This window comes from Heterocephalus glaber, unplaced genomic scaffold, assembly GCF_053883595.1.
Source record: "Heterocephalus glaber isolate CG9 unplaced genomic scaffold, H.glaber_assembly_v1.0 deba00001803, whole genome shotgun sequence".
In the NCBI taxonomy this organism is placed as follows: Eukaryota; Metazoa; Chordata; class Mammalia; order Rodentia; family Bathyergidae; genus Heterocephalus; species Heterocephalus glaber.
The window spans coordinates 442,939-468,257 of NW_028258478.1; the positions used below are offsets into that span (position 1 = coordinate 442,939).

At 38.7% G+C, this 25,319-nt stretch overlaps 2 pseudogenes; both read left to right on the top strand.

The window, feature by feature from the left end:
• The first annotated feature begins 13,496 nt into the window (after window positions 1-13,496).
• Window positions 13,497-14,026, top strand: LOC147820791 (contactin-1 pseudogene; annotated as a pseudogene).
• LOC147820792 (contactin-1 pseudogene) lies at window positions 14,025-15,931 on the top strand (annotated as a pseudogene).
• The last annotated feature ends 9,388 nt before the right edge of the window (window positions 15,932-25,319 follow it).

Genomic DNA, 25,319 nt, shown 5'->3' on the forward strand with positions numbered 1-25,319 from the left:
GGCATGACTTGGAGAGCATATCTCATTCTGCAGCTCCTCTTTTTTCTCTCTGCTTCTGGGGTGCCTTGAGGGGAGCAGTTTTCAACCACCATGCCCTTTCATCATGATGTTTCTACCTTGGTAGCAGCTGAATGTGGCTGACCCTGTAGAACAATGTGAAAACTTCAAGCTCCCCTCCACTAAGCTCTGGGTCTCATGTGTTGCTTCCTCACAACGGAAAAGCTAAGACAGAATGTGGGTACAAAAAAGAAGTGGAGTTATTGCTATGTATGAAACTGAACATACAGCATAGGGTACTTTGGAAGTGGTTTGTAGGAGGAGTTTTGAAAGATTTACAAATGAATACTTTACACTAAAATCAGAAAGAAGAGAAGGATGTCCACTATCACCAGTCCTGTTCAATATAGTTTTGGAAACATTAGTCACATCAATTAGACAAGAAAAAGAAATAAAATGAATAAAGGTAGGAAATGAAGTTAAATTATCATTATTTACAGACAACATGACACTCTGTATAGAAGACCCCAAGAACTCCACCAAAAGTCATCTAGACTTAATAACCTAATTCAGTAGAGTAACTAGGTGCAAGGTCAATGCACAAAACTCTACAGCTTTCCTGTACATGAAATGCTTTTTTAAGTTACATGGAAAAATGTTTAAGTGCTTTTCAGTTTTGTTTTGGCTGCAATCTAATGTAGTTGAATATTGTTGAAGTTTTTTCCCTTGCATTGTTCTTCTTTGAATGATTTTAGTTTTGTGTGTGTGTGTGTGTTTGATAATAGAGTTTTAAAAAAATGTCAAGAGCTTTCCTGTACATGAAACACAGACTCACATAAAGAGGACATGGAGAAACAACTCCCTTCACAATAGCATCCAAAAAAGTGAAATACTTATGATTCAATACAATGAAGGAAACCAAAACCCTCTATTCTGAAAATTATAGCACTCTGAAAAGAGAGTCAAGAGGATATCAGAAATTGTCAAGACATCTCTTGCACATGGCTATGAAGAATCAATATGGTGAAAGTGGCTAAACTTAAGGAACTGCTATGTAGATTTAATGCTACCCCAATTAAAATCTCAAAAGCTTGCTTCATGGGTCCAAAAATTAATTTTGAACAAGAGACCTAGAATAACAAAGCAATTCTAAGTAACAAAGTCATGACAAAGGGCATAAAAATCCCAAATTTAAAACTGCACTACAAAGCTACTATGATAAAAACAGCATGGTTCTGGCAAAGAAACAGACCTGAGGACCAGTGGAACAGATTAGAAGATGCAGACACAAATTTAGACAAACAGACAATTCATCTTTGACACACAAGACAAAAACGTCATTGGAGGAAAAATATCTTCTTTAATAAATGGTGCTTGACAGATTAATAATGAAAACCCTAAAGAAAATTGGAATAGAAGGTCTTTATCTCAACCTGATTAAGGCTATCCATGAAAAATCAACAGCCAACATCATACTAAATGGTCAAAAACTGAAAAATTTCATGCTAAAAATCAGGAACAGAAAATGATGCCCACTATCTCCACTCCCATTCAAGATAGTTCTGGAAACATTAGCCACAGCAATTAGAAATGATACAGAAATAAAAGGAATAAAGATAGAAAAGGAAGAAGTTAAATTGTCATTATTTGCTGACAATATGATACTTTACACAGAAGACCCAAAAGCTCTACCAAAAGACTTCTAGACTTAATTGAAGATTCAGTACAGTACCTGGATACAAAATCAACAATTAAAAAATGATAGCCTTCTTGTATACAAATGACAGACTCATTGAGTGAGAAATTAGGGAAATGATTCCTTTTACAATACCATCCAAAAAATGAAATTTCTAGGAATCTAACAAAGGAAGCAAAAGACCTTTACACTGAAAACTACAGCACTCTGAAAAAAGAGATCAAAGAGTGTACAAGAAAATGGAAAGACATCCCTTGCTCCTGGCTAGGAAAAACCAATATAGTGAAATTGGCCACACTTCCAAAACTACCATATAGATTCAATGCAATGCTGACTGAAATTCCAACAATATACCTCACAGAACTAGAGAAAAAAATCTAAAATTTCCTTGGCAACCATAAGAGACCTAGAATAGCAAAAGCAATTCTAAGCAACAGAACAGTGCTTGGGGTATCACAATCCTCAACTTGAAACTATATTACAAAGCTACTGTGATAAAAACAGCATGGCACTGGCAATGGAACAGACTTGAAGATCAATGGAATAGATTAGAAGATGCAGAAACAACTCCAGACAAACTGAGCCACCTCATCTTTGACATAGGGCCGAACCACCCTCAATGGAGGAAAGATAGCCTATTTAATAAATGGTGTTGGAAAAACTGGATTTCAACCTGTCAAAGATTAAAACTAGACCCATACATATCACCATGTACTAAACTAAAATCAAAGGGGAATAAAGTTCTAAATATTAAAAGAGATACACTAAATGTGCTGGAAGATAAGTTAGGTAGATCTCTTGAAGATATTGGTTTAGGAAAAGACTTCATGAACAAAACTTCAGTGGCATGAGAACTATCACAAAGAATCAACTTGGATCTCATTTTATTAAGAAGCTCCTGCAGTGCAAGAGAAATCACCAACAGAGCTAACAGACCAACTACAACATGGGAAAAAATTTTAGCAGCTGTATTTTAGAAAAAGGACTAGAATTGTAAAGAATTGAAAAAAATCAGTCAGTCTCCCCAAATTGAAAGACCCAATTCAAAAATGGATATCAGTAATGAATAGTCATTTCTCAGACAAAGAAGTATAAGCAGGAAAGAAATATATGAATAAATGTTCAAAATTCCTGGCCATTCAAGAGATGCAGATGAAAACAACACTGAGATTTCACCTTACCCCACAAAGAATGGCTGCTATCAAGAAATCAACCAATAACAAATGTGGGCAGTGGTGTGGGGAGAAAGAAACACTCCTCTATTGCTAGTTGGGGTGTAGACTGGTGTAACCACTGTCAAAAACAGCATGGAAGTACTTCAAAGAACTAGGACTAGAGGTCCCATTTGAAGTGGCTCTTCCCCTACCAGATATCTTCCCAAAAGAATTAAAAGAATCATACCACAGCAATATATGTGCACCCATGTTCATAGCAGCACAATTTGTAATAGCTAAACCTTGGAAGCAGCCCAAGTGCCCATGAACTGTACACTAGATAAAAAAGATTCAGGTATTTTATAAAACGGAGTACTGCTCAGCCTTGAATGAAAAACTGGAGTCATTTTTAGCTAAATGAATGAATATTGTGGCAAGGCTCTTAAGTGAAATAAATAGGACACACATGTGTAAATACTGAGTAGTTTCTCTAGTGTGAGAAACTGATAGTGTAAACAAGGGGCAAAATGATTAAAATGAATAATTGATAATTTGAAATTGGAAAAAAGGTTCAAAGATGATGGGGTGAAGGGAGGGAAATGTATTTGAAAGGAGGGAAAGAAAAACTATGAGAAAAGAATAAAAATGGAAATGTTGTCTATGTAAATAGGGAAGGGTGGAGGGGTGAAGGACTCACAGTTAATGGCTGAAAAAGAAGAAACAAGATACATCATGTACAGGTACAAACAACCAATGATAAATGTAGATGAATTGTATACATAAAATGTACCAAGAAAAGAACTTAAGGAAAAGAAAAGCAAAAGAAAAACTCAAATTATTATTAGTCACAGATGATATGATTCTCTACATAGAATATCCAAAGAATTCCACCAAAAAACTGTTAGAATTAATAATCAACTTCATTAGTGCAGCAGGGTATGATATCAACACTCAAAAGTCATTAGCATTTCTGTACACCAATAATAAACTTGACCAGAAGGAAATTATAAAAACAATACCAGTCACAGTAACTTCAATAAAAATATCTCAGAATTAACCAATTCAAGAAAGCAAAAGAAAAAAAAAATGGTTCTTTGGAAAAGGAGATCGAAGAGAACATAGAAAATGGAACGTTGTCCCCTGTTCCTGGATGGGCAGAACCAATATTGTCAAACCTAGTCATACTCACAAAACTCTTATACAGATTCAATATACTCTTAATCAAAATACCACTAACACAATTTATAGTACTGTAGAAAACAATCCTAAAATACATATGGAGCAAGAAGAAGCCCACAGTAGGAAAAGAAAAGAGTAAACAAGAAGGCATGACAATGGCTGAGGTAAAGCTATACTACAAAGTGAATAAAACAGATTGGTACTGGAGTAAAAACAGAGGCATGGATCAATGGAATGAAACTGAGGGTACAGAAACTTCCTCAGACACATTCACCTATTAGCTCTCAGGTAAAGGGAACAAAAAGGTATGTTAGAAGAAATATACTTATTCAAAAGGTGGTATTTGGAAAGCATTATCTGTTTGCAGAAGATTGAAACTGGACCTTTATCAATCACCATATGGAGTACTAAATTAAAATAAAATTGGATCACAGATCTTGACATTAAAACAGAAGTGTGAAACCTACTGGAAGTTAAAACAAGTAAAGTACATGAAGATATATATGTAGGAAAGGGTTTTCTAAACAGAACCTCAATTGCACAAGAAACAACAGCACAAATCAATGAATGAGACTATCTCAGACTGAACAGCTTCTATACAGCCAAAGAATCAATCAGTAACATGAAGAGTTAACCTACACAAAAGAAAAATATTTGGCAGCTACCCCTGGTTTACTACAATAGTAAACTGTCCATTTCTTCAAAATTTCATAATCTGTTGGAGTATGCTTTCTCAACTAATTATTATATTCTGGATTTTGACTGTATCTGTTGGCATTTCCACTTTTTGTGTCTAATTGCATTGATTATTTGCAGTCTTTCTCTCTTGTAGTAAATCTGGGGTACTATTAGACAGAGGACTAATATCTAGAATGTACAAACAACAAGTACTCAAAAAACTTGAACCATGTAAAACTAAAGATCAACTCATGAAAAGGACAAGTGAAATGAACAGAGCTGTTCACAGAAGATGAAATCTAAATGGTTAGAACATATATGAAAAAATGTTCAACACCTCTGGCTACTAGAGAGGTGCAAATCAAAACAATGCTACAATTCCATTTCACTTCAGGACAAATTGAAATTATTAAGAAATAAAAAGAGTAACAAATGCCATCATGGCTTTGGTGAAAAATGAATTGTCCTTCATTGTTGGTGGGAATGCAATTAAATATCATGTGGTATCCCTCATTCGAGAGGAGTGTAAAACACAAAGAAAATGATAAAGGGTGGGCAGAAAGCAATATGGAGCTAGATCTCTTGCAATAGGGAGGGAACCCAAAGGTGCAAGGGCAAGGAGTGAGGAGGAAGGAAAAGCGAAATAAAAAGAACAAAGATTAATGAAATTAATGAGCCTAACTAACATAAACATTTTATACCATAACATGAGCTAAGACAAATAATATCAACAATAATGGAAAATGGGAGAGAAAAACTGGAGGGAGGCTGAGGTGGGGAAGACTGAGGGCATATTATTTTAAAAAAAGATAATGCTGTATTATGTACCTGTGACCATTCCCCAAGAGGATTACAAACAACAAATTCTACTAATACAATGAAAAATATTAAGAATTGAAAAAATGTTTTCTGCACAGAAAAATAAACAACCAACAACATGAAAAAGCAACCTACAGTATGAAGAAAAAATTGTCAGTGATTCCTCAGACCTAGGACCCGTATCTAGGATATGTGAAGAATATAAAATAATTAGATTCCCCAAAATAAAATACCGAATAAAAAAATGGAGAAGGGAAATGTATAGAAACCTCCTGGAAGTAATACAAACAGTGAAATGCACATGAAGTGGTCTTCATTACTTTCCATCCAAGAAACAATAGCTAAAACAACACTGAGATTACGTCTTAATTTAGAAGAACTACCAACCACAAAAACAGATCCTGGAGAGGATACAGAGTGAAAGGAACCCTTCTACCCTCTTGGTAGAAATGGAAACTACTGCAAAATTATGGAAATCACTATGGGGTTGTCTCATGAAACTAAAGCTAAACACTCCATTTGACCTAGCAATTCTCCTTCTACTTGTCTTTCCAAAATAAGTTAAAGACATATAGCGGTGATGGATACACATACATGTTTATATTAGCACAATTTATAGTAATAAATCATAGAAGTGGCCTATATGTCTGTCAAAAGATAAATAGAGTACAATATGTGTATGAATAAAGAAAATCTCCAGTTATTTGTAGGAAAATGAATGCACCCTGTGTCCATAACTTTGAGTAAAATAAATTAGACACAAGCTTAAATGCCACATGGATTCTCTTATATAAGAAACACAGAGCGTAAATAAAATATAGATAATAGGAAATACGAAAATAGCTCATTCTCAAAATGAAAGGGGATCAAGAGAAGGAGGTGGAGGATGAAAGGAGTAAGGGGTGCAAAAACCAACGTGGATGTGTTCTTGTACATGTATCAACTCTCTATAAAGAATGCAAATATCATGTATTGAAAACACAAAAAATGAAAGGTAGTTAATGTTTTTATGTACTTGGTCTATTTAGAAAAAAATTCTCAGAATAGGAAAATCTATGAAGATAGACAGGACCTCACTTCTTCTCTTTGATTTATCGAGAATTGGGTCATCATCTACCTACAGGTAGCAGGTAGAGTGTTTAGAATTGGTACAACAAAAATGACCTAAGTATGACTGTGATTATAAATGTACAGCTCTTTCAATGTTCTAGAATCTATTGAATCTTATATTTTAAGTTTGTAAATTATGCGGTGTGTTTTATTTTAAATGAAAAATATAATAGGCATCAAGAGATGGAGAAGGGACAAAGAGAAAGGAAAGGACATGAGGAAAGGAATAAAGATGTGTCACTTGCAAATACCAACTCCACACAAGGAATGTAAACATTATGTGCTACCTACATGAACTATTAAAGTTAAATTAATAAAGAAACACATACACGTGCAAAACACTCACACATAATTATACTGTAAACAGGGAGGACAAGAGCAAGAGGAAAACAGAGACAGAGACAGAAGAGAAAGAGAATGTGAGACAGAGAAAATAGAGAAATGGAAAATAGGGACAGAAAAAAGAAAGAGAGAGACAGACAGAGAGAGCCAGAGAGATATGTGATAGATTTTCCTCATTTTAAATGGCTGCTATATATAATAGCTGCTTTCTTCTCCCCATAATACCTTGCTTCCCATCTAAACCCAGTTCCAAGATGGCTCCTTTCCTACCCAAAGTGGCCTTCTCTTTCCCATAATGCCTTGCTTCCCACCAAAAAACCAACCCCAAGATGGCTCCTCCCACCAAAGGAAAACCTTTTTCTTCCCAACGTGCTCATTTTCCTACCAAAAGAGTAACCTGATATTTGCTTTCCTCCTAGCAACTAGTGACATCACAGCCTCCCCCAGGCCCTAGCCACTACATCACTCAATCCAATCCCACTCCAGCTCCTACAACCCCCCAGCCTAGCTCCTATAAGAACCATTCCCTGTCCCAGCCATATTGCTTTTTCTCTCCTTTGTTTGCAGACAGCCTGGCAGTTCATTCCTACAATAAAGGCTTGTTGTGGTTCTGGTCTGGTCTTGGTTTTCGGCTCTTTCACCTGACATATCTGGTGCCAAAAGCCAGGAGGTAGGTGGTCGATTAAGTCACAATTCCCCACTGGTTGGGGTCGACTGACCTTTTGGCCATCTTCTCCAGACCACATCTGCTGATCCAGGACTTTCGCAGAGCTCTCTGCCTTTTCCATTGCTGGCACAACACATCCAAACTGGTCATTGATCTCTGGGTGAGTAGGCAGTTCAGCATCCCTCTTTGGGTCCTCTGTTTCATTCTATTGTATCCCTCTGTGGACATATCATAAATCCAAGCACTTGGTCAGACAGAGCCCTCAGCCAGTAGGCCCGGGACCATGCCCCTGGGGAATGTCCCATTGGCCCAGCTCCTCTCATTCTCTTGCTCTGGAGACTCACTCAGAGATTGTCAGAGACAAGGATCCTCCTCTCTTTTGTACTTCTCTTAAGGAGCTGCCTCCTCCTCACCCATTCTAGCATGGGAGCCCAACAATCCAACACCCTCATACCTCTAAGCTGCCTCCTGGCACAGCTGAGGCTTGTTGGATTGTAGGTACCAGACTTTAAACCAGAAAGACTTCATTTCTATTGTAATCAGGTTTGGCCTCAGTATAAATTAGACAGTGAGTCTCAATGGGTTAAAAATGGCACTTTCAAATTTAACATACCAAGTGATTTACACAATTTCTTTCAACGCAATGGCAAATGGTCAGAAAGCCCCTACCTACAAGCCTTCTTCTACCTATGCTCTTGACCATCCCTTTGTCGAACCTGTTCATCTTCTCAGGTACTTCTAGCCCAAATTCCATCATCCATCCCTCCCAACACCACCCTTCCCAACTCTGATGTGTTCAATCCAGTTGATCACTCACACTTCCCCCACCCTATAACCCTGTAAGCTCTTCTTCCATCTCCTCACTCGCTTCTTCACCCCTACCATCTTGCGACCCTTTTTCACCTCTACCAGCTTGAGACCCTCCTTCATCTCCACAATCTTGTGTTTCACCACCCCGCACCCATTCTCACTACCCCACCCTTCCAAGATCAGCTCCAGCCACACAGATGTCTCTCTAAGAGGTCAGCAGGACCAACGGCATTGTTAGAGTACGTTTACCCTTCTCTTTCTCTGATCTTTCTCAAATTGAAAAACACTTAGACTCTTTCTTCTCTGATCATGATGTCTATACTAAAGAATTTCACTACCTTACTCTGTCCCATGATATGACTTGATGAGATATGTACATGGATTCTCTCAACCAATCTCTCCCCAGAGGAACACCAGAGGGCTGGAGGGCAGCCCAGCATGCAGTGGATGATTTCCATGACACGGACACAACCAAGCTAGTGGGAACACAGTCAGTACCAAATACCCAACCTGATTGGACTTACCAGGATGATGACACAGACAGAGACCTCTGGGACTATATGATCGTTTGTCTCAGACAAGGTTTAAAGAGGATTTTCCCAAAAGACAGTTAATTTTGATAAGATCAGAAAGATAACTCAGGGGCCCTAGAAAATCCAGCACAGTTTCTTTCTAGATTGTGTGATGCTCTCCAAAAATATACCAAAATTGGTCCTATATCTCAGATACACACGATTGTTGTCAATACTCTTTTTATCTCACGGTCTGTCCCTGACATTGCTAAAAAACTTTAAAAGGTCAAGGAGGCCACCCAGGCCACATAATCCAAGCACATCAATGTTGCTTTTAAGGTGTTCAATAACTGTGAAGAACAGGGAAAACAACAAAAGGTGGCTAATTACCAGATGCGGGCAGCAGTCCTACAGGTTAAACCCCTGTCCTTCAAGAAGACAGTCACTCATGATGGACCTCCCAGGGTCTGCATTAAATGTGATCAAACTGGCCACTGGGCTAAAGAATGCCCCAAATCCCAAGCCACCACCTGGCCCTTGTCCTGACGGCAAACAGATGGGTCACTGGAGGATTGACTCTCTCCTTCTCTGAAGAGGTAAGAGGCCATCCCCTCCTCAAACCCAGGCAGCAGATATGGAGATGTGCCTCTCAGAGCACATTAGCCTGGTGACAGAAGATTGATGGAGCCCAGGGTCGTCTGTAGCCCCCATCACTTCCGCCATCACTTCCAACAAGCCCAGGGTAACTCACATCTCAGGTGAACCTATCTTGTTCTTGCTTGGCATGGGGGCTACACACTTGGCTTTACTACAATACACAGGCCCCACTCCTCCCTGCACAGTAACCACAATGGAGCTCAGGGGATACCTTCAAACCCACTAATCACCCCACCCCTAGCTTGTTCCCTGTAAAGCAGTACATTTCCACATAGTTTCTTGGTTATTCCTTGCTGTCCTCCTCCCATCTTAGGGACGGATATTCATTAAATTCGGGGTTTCCCTCATTCTTCCCCAACCAATTCAGACCCTACCAGCATCCTGCTCCTCCTAGCATTTCCCCTGACTGGCTCAATCCCCAACCTGATTTCACCTTCTTCCAAGGTGCCTTATATTGACCCCTCAGTCTGGGACACACCCACCCCTTCTGTTGCTAAACATCACTCTCCCATTCAGATGTCTCTCAAGGATGTCACTCAATTTCCAAACATACTACAATACCATATAGCCTTAAGACACCTAAAGACTAACATCTATACTCACTGGCATAATCAATAAGGGACTTCTCAGACCAGCTCACTCCCTCTACAACACCCCTATCCTTCCAGTCCTAAAAACAAATGGCTCCTACTGATTGGTACAAGACCTGAGGGCCAACAATTCCACTGTACTTCCTATACACACCATTGTTGCCAACCGCTGTACTCTAATGTCCCACATCCCCTACTCTTCATGGCACTTCACAATTCTAGACATCAAATATGTTTTTTTCACCATCCCCTTTCATCTCAAGTCATAAGACTGTTTTGCATGTACATGGACTGAACCTGATATGGGACACTCTCAACAACTTATTTGGACAGTTCTTACACAGGGATTTCAGGACAGTCCACACCTGTTTGGACAGGCCTTGGCTCCTGACCTCTTAAATGTTAACCTGTCTCCCTCTGAGCTACTTCAATACTTAGATGACTTGCTCTTGTGCAACTCCCCCAACAACACATGGCCTCAGTACTTAACTTCTTGTATAAAAAGGGATACTGAGTTTCAAGGCCCAACTCTCCACACCCACAGTAAAATATCTCAGGGTAAAGATCTCATATCAATAAGGAGAGATCTCCTTAAACCATATCCAGCTTATTCAGGACCTTCCAATCCCTTCCTCCGTAGGGGACAGGGGAAGGGGAGGTTACCAGAACCTCTTCAGTGAATCCTGGTCTCCTGCGAGCCATGGCAGCACATGGAGAATTACAGGAAAGGTAGAAAATGAGACAGAGAAGAAGCTGAGCTTTGGGTCTGATCGGTGCTGCTCTGGGAGGCAAAGACAAAAGCCCCCAGCTTACCACACCTTTTATTCAGTACCTCGTAACAAATGACTTGCAGAGAATTCAGTACATCGGGAGAAACAAATGTAACAAATGACTTGCAGAGAGTTCAGTAGTTCACTTTGGGATAAACAAGATGTAACAAAAGGCTTGCAGAGAGTTCAGTACATCTCAGGTAAACAAGATGTTAACAGTCCAAGAACAACGAGGAACTGAGCAGATGTTTGTTCTCCCAGGATGTTTCTTGTCCTGGAGAATCACAGCATCACTGGATCACTGCAGTCTCAGTTGTGACTGGAGGCCAAACTGGAGTTATTCTGTAGCTTGGCTGTAGGCAAGAGAACTAGGCTAACCAAATGATTTTTCCCTAGAATTATGTAGCATTGCTCCCAACATTCTTCCAAAGCTGAGATCTTGTCTTTCCTGGGGCTTACCTGCTTTCTTCATTTATGGATAGCCGATTTCAGTTTACTTGCTAAATCTCGCTATGAGGCTTCAAAGGAAGATCCAAATGAACCTAAAGGTGGCATATCCATAAAGGGACCATTTCTGAAACTTCAGGCTGCTATCCTCTCTGCCCCAATATTAGCTCTTCCAGATCTCCAAAAATGATTGAATCTCTATTTCACTGAATGAGCAGGACTCGTATTGGGGGTCCTGGGACAAAACATCAGGTCACATTTCATCCCAGTCACTTACCTATCTAAACAGCTTGACCACACTGTCTGGAGCTGGCCCACATGTTTACACACCCTGGCAGCTGCCTCTCTCCTAGCCCAAGAGAGCTCTAAACTAACTTTTGGTCAACCAATGACAGTAAAATCACCCCATCACTTACAGAACTTAATTACTCATTATAGCCTCTCACATCTGTCCCCTTCTAGGCTGCAACTCTTCCATGCTACTTTCATAGAAAACCCACCTCTTTTCAGCCCTGCCCCTCTCTGAGCCCAGCCACTCTCCTCCATGAGGCCAATCAAACATTCTCCCATTCATGCATACAAACAATCAAAAACCTGCTTCCCTCTCTTCCTAATGTCTCCTCAGGGGCCATCTCAGATCCAGAATTCACAGTTTATTGATGGCAGCTCAAGTTTTACACATGTGCCTGACCAAAAGGGGGCAGGATATGCCATAGTTTCTTTCACACAGACAATTGAGGCTAACACACTTCCACACAATACTACCTCCCAATATGCAGAATTAATTGCTCTCACCTGAGTTCTTACCTTAGCCCACAAGAGATGAGGGAATATTTTTACTAACTCCAAATATGCACACCACATCCTACACTGTCGTAGTTTCACATGGAGAGAAAAGGCTTTATGACCACAAAGGGAATTCCCGTCATCAATGGGCATCAGATACATGCCATTCTCCAAGCAACCACCCTTCCAACACAAGTGGGGATCATTCACGGTGAGGGACATCAATCCTCCTCTTCTCCTACAGCTCAGGAAAACAATAGGGCTGACCAAACTGCCCACAGCATGGCACAAAATCTTGCTTCCCAAAGTCAAAATCAACTGCTATTCATTCCACCCCTAAAACATAGTTATACCCCTCAGGAAAAGACCAAGTACCTAGAAAAAGATGCTACACTGAGGGATGATTGGCTCCTATACTGGGGACACTATGTCATACCTGATGACCAAATACCTCTTCTCACTGAAATACATAGCTCACTCCACATAGAGACTCAACCCCTCCTACACCTTCTCAGGCCTTTTCTATACCACCCATCCCTGACAACACACACAGGTGATAATGCAGGCTTGCTCCATCTCTTTAGGTACCAGTCCCCAAGGTGGCTTTCAGACACACACAGAAACTCTCCAGTACCAGGCACAGCTACCAGGGAAAGATTTGCAGATTGATTTTACTCACATGCCCCCCATACAAAATGTCAGATATCTTCTGGCCCTTCACAGGTTAGATAGAAGGATTTCCATGTATATCTGAAGGAGCAGCCACTGTAGTTCATCTGCTCTTAATGGAAATCATTCCTAAATTTGGCCTCCCACACTCCATCCAGTCCGACAATTGTCCTGTCTTTTTCTCTAAGATTACCCAACAGGTAACACACACACTCAACATACAATGGAAACTCCACATCCCCTATTGGCCTGAATCATCAGCCAAGGTTAAATGGGCTAATGGGGAAATTAAAGCTCACCTGACCAAGCTCTCCATGGAACTAAAACAAAGTTGCATTACCCTTCTCCCTTTGGGTCTCATGTGTCTTCCCTCAGCTCCTCAAAAACCATTAAACTGAGGGCAATGTATGAAGTTGTGAGTGACCCTCAAGGCACACTGGGATGCCAGGAACATGGAACATCTGACCAAAAAGCTGCAAGCAATGAGCAAAACCTGCTCAACAGAGAAGCCAGAAAAGGTAAAACCACCAGCAATGCTGTGTTTAATATTATCCAATGGCCGTAAAGATAAACTTTTAAAATATTTTTGAACTAAGCTGCTTCTAAACCTAAGATGAAAATGTGGTTTGTTGTTAGTCATCTTGTGATAGCATCATTCACAAGCTGTCTAGCAGAGTTTACCTGGCACAGGAGATATGGACATGGGGTTTCTGAAGAAGACAAAGGATTTGGACCAATTTTTGATGTGCAACCAATTAATACCATTTATCCAGAAGAATCACAGGAAGGGAAAATTTCACTGAACTGCAGGGTATGAGCCAGTCCTTTCCCTATTTACAAATGGAGAAGGAATAATGGGGAGGATGATCTAACAAGTGTAGTATGGTCAGAAGGAATCTTGTTATCAACAACACTGACAAACAGAAAGATGCTGGAATATACTACTGTTTGGCATCAAATAACTATAGGATGGTCAGAAGTACTGAAGCAACACTGAGCTTTGGATTCCTTGATCCTTTTACACCCGAAGAATGTCCTGAAGTTAGAGTGAAGGAAAGGAAAGGAGTGGTATTGCTCTGTGACCCTCCTTACCATTTTCCAGAGGATCTCAACTACCACTGGCTTCTACATGAGTTTCCATGATGTGATCTTTGAAAATGCCGGAAGGTATCAGTGCATAGAAGAGAATACATATGGGGTCATTTACACAAATGCTGAGCTGAAGATCTTTGATTTGGCTCCAACTTTTTAACTCAATCCATGAAGGAAAAGATCCTGGCTGCTAAAGGAGGCCAGGTGATAATAGAGTGTAAACCTAAAGCTGCACTTAAACAAAGTCTTCATGGAGTAAAGGAACAGAGTGGCTTGTGAACAGTAGCAGAATACTCATTTGGGAAGATGGCTTGGAAGAAACTTGGAAATCCACAACATTACAAGGAACGATGGAGGCATTTATACATGCTTTGCAGAAAACAATAGAGGAAAAGCTAATAGCACTGGTACCTTTGTTATCACAGATCCCATGCGGTTAATCTTGGCCCTAAACAATGCCAATATCACTGTTGGAGAAAACTTCACCATGCAGTGTGCTGAATCCTTGGATCCTGCCTTGGGCCTCACATTTATTTGATCTTTCAATGGCTATGTAATTGACTTCACCAAAGGGAATATTCACTACCAGAGGAATTTTATGTTGGATACCAGTGGAATCTGGAATGCACAGATGAGACACATGGGGAGATACACATGCACTGCTCAGACCATTATGGACAATTCTTCTGCTTCTGCTCCCTTTGTTGTGTGAGGTCCCCCAGCCCCTTTGGGTAGTCTGAGAATAGAAGATATTAGAGCCAGTTCTGTGGCCCTCACTTGGAGTCAAGTTTCTGACAATCATAGTACTATCTCTAAATTCACCATCCAGGCCAAGACTATCCCTTTGGATGACTTCAAATATGCAAAAACTGGTTCCCCCAAGCATTGAAGGAAATATGGAGGCAGCAAGAGCAGTGGATTTAATCCCATGGATGGGATATGAATTTTGTGTGGTACCCACTAACATCTTGGGTATAGGTGAGCCAAGTATACCATCAAATAAAAACAATGATGGTGCACCAAATTTGGCTCCTTCTGATGTAGGAGGTGGGGGTGGCAGCAATAGAGAGCTAATGATAACATGGGTGCCTTTGTCCAGAGAATACCACTATGGCAACAACTTTGATTATCTAGTGGCATTTAAGCCATTTGGTGGAGATGAATGGAAAGAAGTTACAGTTACTAATCCAGACACTGGCTGATATATCCATAAAGATGAAAGCATGAGCCCTTCCAAGACATTTCAAGTCAAAGTTAAAGCCTTCAACAACAAAATTAATGGACCATAAAGCCTTATAGCTATCATTTATTCAGGAGAAGATGGCCCCAATGAAGCCCCCACTGATGTAGGCATCAAAGTCTTATCATTTTGTGAGATTTCAGTTCATTGGAAGCATGTTGTAAAAAATAGTGGAAAGATATCAGGTTAGGTACTGGGCAGCCCATGAGAAAGAAGCAGCTGCACACAGCTCAAGTCACCAGCCAGGAGTATTTGGCCAGACTGGAAAATCTTCTACCTGAAATCCAGTATTTTTTGGAAGTGGGAGCCTGCAACAATGCCTTATGCAGACCTCCAAGTGAGGTGATCGAGACCTACACAGGAAACACCTCCTAGCCAGCCCCCAAGGATTATCAGCTCAGTCTGGTCTGGTTCCCTTTACATATCCTCCTGGGATCATGTTGTTGCACTATCAAAATGAGTCATCAGTCACAGGATATAAGGTACTTTATAGACCTGATTGCCAGCAGGAGGGCAAGTTGTATTCAACTCGTAAACACTCCATAGAGGTCCCAATACCCAGGTACAGAGTGTATGTGGTAGAGGTCCAAGTGCACAGTGACAGGGCTGATGGAGTCATGTCTCAAGTCAAAATTTCAGGTGTGTCTACCTTGTCTTCAAGTCTTTTTGTCTTACTGCACCCTGCTCTTGCCATCCTTGTGCACTTGGAATTCTGAATGTGGTGTGACAGCTGATACTCCCAGCCCAACTCAAAAATTACCCTGCATCCTGGAAAAATGATTTATTCCAACTCCTGCAGCTCCATACTAAGCCAAATAAATTTTACTTTAACAAACTATTAAATTGATTTACAATAAATTATGACTGAGGCATTCAGGAACCCCTTCATCTCCAAACATAAACTTTTAAATGGATCTAAAATGAGTTTTCACTCATTTCAATATTCCTTATAAACCACTGAACTCAATTCTGTGACAGTTGGATGATTTAATCCAGTGGGACAAGTTATGGTGTTCACTTCAATGCTATAAATTGTAGAGTGAAAGTAAAATCACCATACACAGGTGCTTTAAATTTAATAACAACTTGTGAAATACAATCGAGGTTGAAATGTTGATCATATGTGGTAAATGTAAGAGTAAAACAGTTTCTTGTACTCTCCTCTCTGTTCTGAGTCCTGCATATTTTTTAATGGCCCAATCATTCATAACATTTTGAATTTGCCTTTTAAAAAAAAGACATTATAATTTGACAAAAATCCCATTGTCAAATCATTTTACTGAATGCGTTGAGGGATTTTGAATTGAAAACCAAATCATAAAACTCTCCTATCAGTATTGTTATTTTTGAAGTAATTTTCTAAATATTTGATTTTCACAATATAGTACTTTTCTGTTAGTTTTTCATATCATATTAAGTATTTTTACTTTTGTGTTTTACTCTGAAATTATTTTATGCTTATCATCACTGTCTAACCTCTAAAACTATATCTCTTATCTGGAGTACCATCATCTTACTATATTTATTCACATCAGGAATGATGAAGTTCTTCCAATTTTTAACTGAGACAAAACAGTCTTTATATAGCTAGGAATAAATGACAGTTAAGTGAATATCAGAATTACCTAATAATCTGATATTTTTGTTTTTGTGCTTTATTTCCTAAGTGTAATCTTTTTTTTTTGTAATTTAAGGCACAGAATCAAGAAATCACCTATGGGTTGAAAAATCTATAGTAATCCTTTTAAAGAATTAGATTTTAAATTCATTTCCTATTAAATCCCATATGAAAATGGGCTAAAAATACCAAATCAATATGCTGATATTTTGCTAAGGGTACTTTGCCACGTTTGCACACCTGGCAGTCCAAGGGTAGACACACAAAGTGTCTGATGGTGTCTCCCAAGTATTGGTGCTTGGATTTGTTATAAGGTGTGAAAAGGAAGGTGCATATTTCTTCATTCTTCATGGTGGGCATGGAAATGTGTCTGAGATGGATGCAAAAGAACTTGGGTAATAAGGAATTAGCTGGGTCATGAAACTGCAATGTTTGATGCTTGAGGAAATATAATCCTATTTTATTGGCACAACCTTGCTAGCTAATTAGAGATAGAGTTTGTCTTTTTATAAAAGATAACTTATAGGTTCATAAAAACATATTTACAGGAAGCAAAATAGATCTCTTAGGTCTGTGTAATAGATCTGTGTAAATGTTTAGCTTTCATTATGAAAATATCAATAGCTCATTACTTTGCATTAAACTCTTTATTATACAAATGAAATATTTTTAAATCGGCAAAATGGAGGACTTATCAGTGAAAGTGTGTCAACAGTCCTAAGGTCCCTGCCAGATTTCATAAAATATTTAATTATTTGAAAAAGAAATAAAATCACTTCCTACTTTCGAGGCAAATTAGTTTGTAAGCCTTCTGTACAAACGTCTGTGTTTCTGTTGTTACAACTCGGGGTTTTCCCTTTGCAATGTGACCTATGTCAGACATTGTTATATAATGAACATTAACTACATCTTTTGCCAAATGCATCCTTGTCTTTTATTTTCTAACATATGGTAATAAAAAGCAAAACTGGTTAGAAAAAATAGAAAACCATTATATTTAACCTCCTTTGAGTTAATGTATGGACAATCTCTCCTGTTTTCTAACTTACCTGATCCCTCACCATCTCTCACTGACTATATTCCTATAGATTATACACCTATAATCACCTCCTTCAGACTCTAGTGGGTCAAACTCTTCACTCTCCAGACTCATCAGGCACTCTACAATCTCCTCATTCCCCAGGTGGCCAGGTATATGTCAATACTCTTTCCTCGAAACCCTTCCCAGACCTTTTACTGTTTCCTTAACCACTCCTACAGCCATAAAACTTCAGAAAAAGGTCCCCTGGTTTCCAGGATAAAATGAGCCCCTTCAGCTCTCCAGTTGGACTAGTTTAAACAAAAATCTAAAACTTCCAGATACTCTTCTCTTCTAACAGGACCCATCAAGATCAAGCTCACTTGCAAGGAACAGGGAAAGGGGACATTACTAGAACCTCTGCAGTAAGTGCTACTCTTCTGGAAGCCACAGCAGCACAAAGTGGATTACAGAAAAGTTAAAAATAAGTGAGACTTTGAGAAGAACCTGAGGTTTGGCCCTGATCAGTGCTGCTCTGGACAGCAAAAATGAAAGCCCCCAGCTTACCAAACCTTTTATTCAGTACATCAGGAGAAACAAGATGTAACAACTTGCAGGGAGTTCAGTACATTGATGTAAACAAGGTGCATCAAACAACTTGTGGAGAGTTCAGTACATCAGCATAAACAAGATGTAACAATCCAAGAACAATGAGGAACTGAGTAGATGAAGATTTTGTTCCTCCCAGGATATCTTCAGCTGGTGTAATCTTGTCGTGGAGAATCACAGCATCATGGCTTCCTTGAGGTCTCAATTGTGACCAGCGGCTAAAAGGGAATTATGTCTCAGAATGCCATAGCTGGGCTGTAGACAGGAGAACTAGGCTAACCAAATGACTTTTCCCTTAAATTACATACCATTGATCCAGACATTCACCCACATCCCTGAAGAGCAAATGATCTCATAGTACTTCCCTAGCTGACATCCTGCTTTCCCAACTTCATCTCTGCATTACAACAGGAGCATCATTGGCTTGCCCCTCAAGATAACATGGTCAAAGAGATCCTTCTTTAGATCAAAGACCTCTGCTTCCAAGGCACTGTCTCAGAGTTTTCATCTGATGAAGTTTGCTTGATAACATTCCTTCACCTATGTTGGTTAATGCAACCCTCACTCCATTCTTACAAGATACTCACAAGTTAACCTGTCATCCAGCCTTTCTAGGCTTCTACATATTCTTGTCTTTTGTTTGGGTTATTGGGCTTGTTTCTTTCTCACCCCAAGACTGGTCACAAACAGAAAGAAGTCTCCTTGTGCTTCTATTCCTTCTGCTAACAGGACTTATCACCATCCCACCATGTGCTCTGGGATCCATACCATAAGTTTTCCAAAAACCCTGGAGTCTTTTCCAAAAATGTCTTTTCATAATTGTATACTGGATTATCATTTTCTGTCTTGGTGCTTTACATTGCTTATTCTAACAGAGGGTGATACAGCTGAGTCAGATGACCTAATGGGGACACTGGACATTCCAAGTACAGCTGTATGAAACTGATACACCTATAATCATCAACAAGGCCCTTCCCACTCCCAAGTCTCTGTCTATTATGATGCATGACCTAAAAAGGTCAACGGCCACAGGTGGTCAACTGGACACACAAACTTAAATGTAGAGTGCAGTTACCAAAAATAATAATAATAATAATTTTGGGTGGAATGGAAACAGGCAATAAGGTGTTATTTTATTTTATTTTAGTTTTAGAAATTCTTTTATTGGTACATTTTCAGTATAAAATACATTTAAATTTAACATTGCATGCTTGTACCTATACATGATGTATCTTAATTCTTATTTTTCCCCCATTACCTGTCTGTCCTTCACCCCCTCAACCCTTCCCTATTTCCATAGATTTTGTTTCAATTTTTTCTCATAATTTTTCCTTTCCCTTCTTCCAATTCCCCTTCCCCTCTCACCAATCCTACACCTTTCAACCTTTTCCAATTTCAAATTATCAATTACTCATTTTAATCATTATTTACACTTTCAGTTACTGACACTAGAGAGACTATTCGGTATTTGCACGTGTGTCCTATTAGTTTCACTTAAGATTATACCTTCAATATGCACCCATTTAGCTATAAGTGTCTCTAGTTGCTCATTCCTTATGGCTGAATAGTACTCCATTTTATTAAAAGAAAGCACATCTTCTTTATCCAGTTTCCAGTTGATGGACACTTGGGCTGTTTCCAAGTTTTAGCTATTACAAACTGTGCCAGTAAAAACATAGGTGCACATATATCTCTGTGGTATGATTCTTTAATTCTTTCAGGAAGATACCCCAGCAGTGGAATAGCTGGGTCAAATGGGACTACTAGTCCTAGTTCTTTGAGGTATACCCATAGTGATTTCCACAGTGGTTGCACCAGTATCCACTCCCACCAACAATGGAGAAGGTTCCTTTGTCTCTACACCTCTGCCAGCATTTGTTACTGGTTGATTTCTAAATAGCAGCCATTCTTTCGGGGATGAGGGGGAATATTGGTATTGTTTTCATCTGCATCTCTCGAATGACCATAGATATTGAACATTTTTTCTTATATTTGTTTGCAGCTTTTACTTCATTGTCTGAGAAATGTCTGTTCATTTCAGATGACCATTTTTGAATTGGGTCTTTGAATATGGGGGGGGTCTTACATTTTTCAATTCTCTACCATTCTCAATAGCAGACCTTTGTCTGAGGTACAGCCTCTAAAATTTCTTCCCAAATTGTAGGTTGTCTGCTACCTCTGTTGCTGGTTTCTCTTTCAGTGCAGAAGCTTTCTAATAAGAGGAGATCCCAGTTGTTGATTCTTTGTGCTAGTTCCTGGGCTAAAGAGGATTTCTTCATAAAGTCTTTTCCTATGCCAATGTCATCAAGAGTTCTACCTAACTCATCTTCCAGCAAGTTTAGTGTTTCTGTCTTCACATTTAGATCTTCAATAGACTTCAATCGTAGTTCACTGCATGGTGAAAAGTATGGGGATAGTTTCAATATTTGGCAAGTTGAAATCCAGTTTTTCCAACACCATTTATTAAATAGGCTAACTTTCCTCCAATGAGGGTGGTTTGATCTTTTGTCAAAGATGAGGTGGCTGAGTATGCCTGCAGTTATTTCTGCATTTTCTCATCTATTCCACTGATATTTGGGACTGTTTCTGTGCCAGTACAGTGCTGTTTTTATCACAGCAATTTTGTAGAATAGTTTCATGTTGGGGATTGTGATACCCCCAGCCATGTCCCTGTTGCCTAGAATTGCTTTTGCTATCCTAAATCTCCTCTGATTCCAAATGAATTTCTGGATTATTTTCTCTACTTCTGTCCAGTGTATTGTTGGAATTTCAATCAGCATTGCCTTGAATCTATGGAGTAGTTTTGGAAGTATGGCCATTTTCACCATATTTGTTCTTCCTACCCAGGAACAAGGGCTATGATTCCATTTTCTTGTATCTTCTTTGATCTCCTTATTCAGTGTGCTGTGGTTTTCAGTGTAGAGGTCTTTTGCTTCCTTTGTTAGACTCATTTACTGATATTCCTTTGTTTAGATTCTATTGTAATAAGGAATTATTTCTCAAAGTTCTCTCTCAATGAGTCTGCTATTTGTGCATAAGAAGGCTATTGTTTTTTGAATGTTGGATTTGTATCCAGCTACTCCACTGAATCTGTCAATTAGATCTAGAAGACATTTGACTGAGTTTTTGGATTTTCTATGTAAAGGAACACATCATTAGCAAATGATGACATTTTAACTTCTTCCTTTGCTCTCTTTATTCCTTTGAGTTCTTTCTCTTTTCTAAATACTGTGACTAATATTTCCAGTACAATATTGAGAAGGAGTGGTGATAGTAGGCATTCTCATCTTGTTCCTGATTTCAGCATGAAAGTTCTCAGTTTTTGACCATTTAGTATGATGTTGGCTGTTAGTGTTTCATAGGTAGCCTTAATCAGGTTGAGATAAAGCCCTTCTATTCCAATTTTCTGTAGCATGTTTTCATGAATGAGAGTTGGATTTTTTCAAATGCCTTTAGGGAGATTGGTCTGTAGTTCTCTTCTTGGGTTGAGTCTTTCCCTGGTTTTGGAATGAAAGTAACACTTGCTTCCAGAAATGAATTTGGAAGCCTTGCTTCCCTTTCAATTTTCTTGGTGAATTTAAAGAGTGATGGTGATAGTTCTTCTTTAAATATCTTGTAGAAATCAGCAATGAAGCCATCAGGACCTGGGTTTTTCTTTGTTGGTAAATTTTTTGTTACATTTTCAATTTCACTCACTGTTACTGGGTATTTAGAATTTCTGTATCTTCATTTAATTTTGCCAATTCATATGTTTCTTCAAATCTGTCCATTTCTTCTGTGTTTTCTATTTTATTAGAGTACAGTTTCTCAAAGTAAGTAATGATGATCCTCTGGATTTCTCCTATATCTGTTGTGAGTTTTTCTCTGCCATTCTTAATTGCATGGATTTGAGCCTTTTCTTTCCTTTTTTTGATAAGGTTGGCTAAGGTTTTATCTATTTTATTTATTTTTTCAGAAAACCAAGCTTTGATTCATTGATTTTTTGGTATCATTCTCTTAGTCTCCATTGCATTGATTTCTGCTGTGATCTTTATAATTTCCTTTCTTGTTCAAGCTTTGGGTTTGTTATGCTCTTCTTTTGCCTGGAGCTTGAGTTTCCACATTGGGTTATTTATCTGAATTCTCTATGTTGTCCTAATATGAGCATTCACTGCTATGAATTTCTTACATAGAGCTGCTTTCATTGTGTCCCATAGTTTCCTGTATGTTATACTGGCATTATCATTTACTTGTAGAAACTGTTAATTTCTTCTTTAATTTCCTCTGTCACACAATGGTTTTTTTGGGGGCTGTTATTCAATTTCTATGTGTTTGGGGGAGTTTTGAGGTTTCTCATGTTATTGACCTCCAATTTTATTTCACTATGGTCTAATAATATACACGGGGTAACTTCAGTTCTTTTACATTTACTTAGACATGTTCTGTGAGCTAGCATGTGATCTATTTTGTAGAATGACCTGTGTGCAGCTCAAAAGAATGTGTGTTCTGATTTTGTGGGGTGGAACACTCTGCAGAAATGTATTAAGTCCATTAGTTCCATAGATTGGTTCAGTTCTAGAATTTCACTGTTAATTTTTTTCTAAATGGTCTATTTGTGAAAAAGGGTTGTTTAGTTCCCTCTCCCCCCATTGTTAGTATTAGTGCTTATGTGGTTGTGCATGTCCATTAATATTTCTTTTGCATTGTTGGCACATTCAAATTTGGTGCATATATATTTAGGACTGTCATCTCTTCCTCTTGGATTGTTCCCTTCACAAGGATGTAGTGATGATATTTGTCTCTCTTAATTAGTTTTGGTTTGAAATCTACTTTGTCTGCTAATAAGATTGCTACACTTGCTTTTTTCTGGTTTCTTATTTCATGGAGAACTCTTTCCTATCCTTTTACTTTCAGTCTATGAATTTTGCTTTGAGTTAGGTGTGTTTCTTGTATACAGCATATAGCTAGATTTTGCTTCTTAATCCATTCTGTCAGTCTGTGTCTTTTGATGGGTGAATTGAGGCCATTAACATTGATGGTTATAATTGATACGTATTGACTCATCTTTGTCATGAGGTTTTACTGTTCTTGGCTCTTTCATTTCTTATTTCCCCCCCTTTTGCTTTACTGTCTTACCTTGCCTGGTGATTTCCCTCTGTTGGGCCTCATGGAGTTTTGACCTTCATTATCTTTTTCTAGGATATGGCTTAAAATAGTTTGGAGTGCTGGTTTTGTTTTCATGAAATTTCTCAGGTGTTCTTTGTCATGGAAGTATCTAATTTCACCATTTATTTTAAAAGATAATTTAGTCTAGATACAACAGTCTAGGTTGGAAGTTATTTTCTTTTAGGGCTTGAAATGCTTCACTCCAGGCTCTCTTTGATTTGAGGGTTTGTGTTGAGAAATCTGCCATGATTCTGATGGACTTTCCTTTGTAGGTGATTAGTTTCTTTTCTCTAGCTGCCTGTAGAATTTTATTCTTCTGTTCGGTTTCTGGGATCTTGACTATTATATGACTAAGTGTAGATTTTTTTTTATCATGGCTAGTTGGAGTTCTACATGCCTCACTTATCTGTATGTACAATTCTCCACCTCGGTCTGGGAAATTTTCTAGTATTACTTCTGTGAACAGTTTTTTAATGTCAATTGTACTTTCTCCTGCATTGTCATGGACTAATAGCAGTCTTAATTTATTCTTCTTTGCATCATCTAGCAGCTGTTGGATTAATTTCTCATAGTCCTTTACTATCTGTAAGAAATCTGTTTTCCTGGTCCTTAACTGCACTCCTGTCTTCTATATCTGATATTCAGTCTTCAGGTTCTCTTAGTCTGCTCTGCATACTTTCAGTGGTGTTTTGCATCTCCTCAATATCTGTTTGAATCTCTTTCATAGATTCCATTTCTTTCTTATGTTGGCCAATCATGGTTTCCATTTCTTTTTTACGCTGGGTATTCATGGCTTTCAGCATGTTTCTGAACTCATTTATTTTCTTAATTGTTTCTTTCTAGAACTACCAATCATGTCTTTCACTCTGCTCACCATCTCTGTAGTTATCTGAGAGATTATTTCTGCTTTGAATTTTTCTAGAGCCCCATGCGTCTATTTGGTTACTTAATGTGCTATCTGTTCAGGGTGTCCAAGGTGGTTGATTATCAGACTTTTCCACCTCTTTTCCCCAAGAATCTGCCTTTTGTAGGGTGGAAGTCTGAATTTGTGCCTTGCTTAAACATCTTCTCAGTGTTGTTTTTGGTACTGTCTTTGATTTATTTCCTTGGTTGATATTTTAAGGTTGCTTATTGTTAGTATCTTTGTTGATGTATTTAGAACCTTTAACAAATGATTGCTTCTCAGAGGTGTCTTCCAGATACAGCTGGTCTCTAGGTTTTGAGTCTCTAATGACTCTGAGTCTATTTCATTTTCATTATATCAGGATGGAAAACTGATTAGACCAATCATAACATCTTATCCCAAATGACACAATCAGGAATACCATAGCATCAAGCGCAGCTTAGAAAGTGATCATTTGTTGTAGTTATTAATCTGTCACATTTAACTATGTGAGTTAAATCAAAAGTGAGGACCAACCCAACATATGTTTACAGTGAATAAACTCTGCAATATAGCAACTGTACCCTTTGGGATGAGTAATTAGAAGGAGTTGGGTAGGGATGGACATGTAGCAAGATTAGGGAAGATTTGCATTGAGGCGAGAAGACAGGAAGATCACATAAACTCTAGGAAATTGTTAAAGTAAGAGGGAAAGGCAGAATGAAGGAACAAATATATGAAGACAACCACCTAACATCAATAGGGATTCTAGACACTCTACTTACTTTCCTTTAACACTAATGATAATCAAGAGAAGGAAAAAGAGAAGAA